The sequence below is a fragment of the Chiloscyllium plagiosum genome, chromosome 41 (genome assembly GCF_004010195.1).
Source record: "Chiloscyllium plagiosum isolate BGI_BamShark_2017 chromosome 41, ASM401019v2, whole genome shotgun sequence".
Lineage (NCBI taxonomy): Eukaryota > Metazoa > Chordata > Chondrichthyes > Orectolobiformes > Hemiscylliidae > Chiloscyllium > Chiloscyllium plagiosum.
Genome location: NC_057750.1, coordinates 4,671,312 through 4,674,815, shown reverse-complemented (window position 1 = coordinate 4,674,815; position 3,504 = coordinate 4,671,312).

The window sequence follows — 3,504 nt, the reverse complement described above, 5'->3', positions numbered from 1 at the left end:
CCTACTTATATGTGTGTTTTTTTTTGAGTTGGTGATGTCGTTTCCTGTAGTGCAGTCACTTCCTGCTCTTTTTCTCAGGGGGTGGTAGATGGGGTCTAACTCGATGTGTTTGTTGATATAGTTCCAGTTAAATGCCCTGCTTCTAGGAATTCTCATGCGTTTCTCTGTTTGGCTTGTTCTAGAATGGATGTGTTGTCCCAGTCAAAGTGGTGTCATTCCTTATCTTCCTTTTGTGGCTAGTTGATATTCATGTATCCTGGTGGCTAGTTATCTGCCTGTTTGTCCAATGTAGTGTTTGTTACAGTCCTTGCACTGTATTTTGTAAATGACATTAGTTTTGCTTGTTGTCTGTATAGGGTCTTTCAAGTTCATTAGCCGCTGTTTAGTGTGTTGGTGGGTTTGTGGGCTACCATGATGCCAAGGGGTCTGAGTAGTCTGGCAGTCATTTGCGATATGTCTTTGATGTAGGGGAGAGTGGCTAGGGTTTCTGGCTGCGTTTTGTCTGCTCGTTTGGGTTTGTTGCTGAGAAATCGGCGGACTGTGTTCATTGGGTACCCATTCTTTTTGAATACACAGTATAGATGATTTCCAGAGCTGAAAATGTGTTGCTGGAAAAGCGCACAAGGTCGGGCAGCAGCCAAGGAACAGGAAAATCAACGTTTCGGGCATAAGCCCTTCTTCAGGAATTAGATGATTTCCCTCTGCTATGCACATTTGCCACAATACAGTAAGTGGCAGCTTTCCACTGCATTTTAGCCAATAGTGTTTTGCTTGTTTCTGAGGTGCTGCTGCGTCAGAGGAGTTGTCAGACTGCAGTTAAGACATTAAGCCCAGGTCTCATCAGTTCTCAGGGAAATAAGTGCACAAAATAGGAGCAGAAATAGTCCATTCAGCCCCTTCCAGGCTGCCCCGCCATTCAATAAGTCCGTGGCTATCTAGATTGTGTTTTGAATTTCACTCGTCACATTTACATCCCTCTTACCCCCATAACCTTAGACCCTTCTGACATACAAAAAGATATCCACCCCAGTCTTGAAAATAAATATTTATTGACCCTGCTTCCACCACATTCTGAGGCAAAATTCCAAAGGCAAATTCTACCTGGTAGTCTAGCCGGTATTTATCACTGAAACAATATCATGTAACGTGGTTATCTGGTCATTTTCACACTAACATATGTGGAAGCTTGCTGTATGGAAATTATGTTTGCTACATTACAAAGGCGACTTCACAAATAATTCATTTAGTGTCAACTCTTCCAGGAACTACTGAGGTTGGAAAAACTCTACATATGTGCTGCCTTTCTTTGCCTTGATTTCCAATCGCCTTTTCACACCCTTCTGCAGGTGCCTGCAGAGTGAGTAATTTGCTCTTTTGTAAAGGGTGCTACTTAACTTTTTAAATTCTTTTTTAATGCAGACAATACTGGCTGAGCCAGCATTTGTTGCCCGTTCTTCATTGACCCTCAGGGAGGTGGTAGTGAGCTGCCTTCTTGAACCACTGCAGTAGGTATACCCACAATGCCCTTAGGGAGGGAATTCCAGGATTTTGATCCAGGGACACTGAAGGAACAGCGATATATTTCTACATCAGGGTGATGAGAGGCTTAGAGGGGAACTTGCAGGGGGTTGGTGTTCCCATGTATCTGCTGACCTTGACCTTCTAGATGGAAGTGGTTGCGGGTTTGTAAGGTCTGAGGGTCTTTGGTGAGTTTCTGCAGTGCATCTTGTAGATGGGGCACACTGCTGCTACTGAGCGTCGGGGATGATTAGATTCCCTACAGTGGAAACAGGCCCTTCGGCCCAACAACTCCACACCGACCCTCCTAAGAGTAACCCACCCAAGACGCATTTCCCTCTGACTAATGCACCTAACACTACGGGGCAATTTAGCACGGCCAGTTCACCTGACCTGCACATCTTTGGACTGTGGGAGGAAACCCACGCAGACACGGGGAGAATGTGCAAACTCCACGCAGTCACCCAAGAGTGGAATCAAACCCAGGTCCCTGGTGCTGTGAGGCAGCAGCGCTAACCACTGAGCTACCACGAGTGGATGTTGATGGACAGGGTGCCAGGGAAAATTGCAGTGTTTTATCTGGTGGTTAGTGTAGACGATGCCCACTGTCTGACACATGGGAGATGAATGGGTGCATGGAGAAGAAAAAAGAATAACTTTCATATATTTCTGTGTTTTCTACTATTGTTTTGTGTTTATATACATTTGATAATCACAGGACATCCACAAAATATCTTGTAACCTAATAAGATATGTAATAAGAATGATAACATAGATCTAGGTGCTACACAAAGGCAGCTAAAATTAATCAGTTTCCTGAGGGGATGCAACTCAAAAGTATCATCAGGGGGGCGGGAGTTGTTGTCTCTCTGATTTTGATTGGTGGAAAGGATTGTCTATCTGGCTGTAAGGGGCGGGTCGCCAAAGACTTTAATTATTGATTGGGGCGAATAGCTGTCCATCAGACGGTTTTTGGGGCCGGGGGCAGCAGTTGGGGATTCTTGATTCTGATTGGAGGTAGCGACAGCCGTCAGATATTCTGGATGGTGATTGGTTATCAGTGTTGTCTGTCCGTTTACACCGCAGGAAACCAAACGCTGATTGGTAAATTAGCCATCCGTCAGTCATATATGGGTGGGTTCGCCATACACTTGATGCAGATTGGCGCAGCTCGATTCCATCACCAAATGTGGGGCGGGATTTCTGCTTTCCTGATGCTGATTGGTGAATATGGCCGTCGGACGGCCACGGAGTGGATTGGATTGCAATATACCGGATGTTGGTTGGTGAAGGGTGCTGTCAATCAGCGTATATAGGGGCGGGTATCTAAGTCACTGGTGTTTATTGGTGAGTAGCGCTATCTATCAGCATTGAGAGACAGTGAGTCTGAATCCAGGACGTTGATTGGTGAAGAGGGCTGTCTATAAGCTAGTGCTATTGGGCGTCTGAATCTTTGATGCTGATTGGTGAAGAAAGCTGTCTATCAGCAGTGGGGCGACGGGTTGTCTGAACTCTTGATGCTGATTGGAGAAAAACAGAATCAGTCAGCGGGGGAGGGTTGTCTGAATCCCTGATGCTGATTGGTGAGGAGGGCTGTCTATCAGCTGCTGCGTGGGCCGTCAGATGTTGATTGGTGAGAAACGCTATCTATCAGCGGTGGAGAGGCGGGGTGCCTAAGTTCTTGATTTCGACTGGTGAAGATAGCTGTCTATCAGCTGGGGTGGGGCGGAGTGTCTGAATACCTGATGCCAATTGGTTAAGACAGCTGTCCATCGGCTGGGGTGGGGCGGGGTACCAGAACCCTTGATGCTGATTGGTGCAGATGGTTCTGTTTCAGCCCTTGAGAGGTTGGGTTCGGGCAGCGGCTCAGGGAAGTTCTGGGATCCGGGGGGCGGCGAGGCGAGGCCTGGGATCCCGTGATCGGTTCATTATCGGAGGATGGTGCCCCCCCCCCCCCCACATTCCAGGATCCACCTGAGGGGAGGA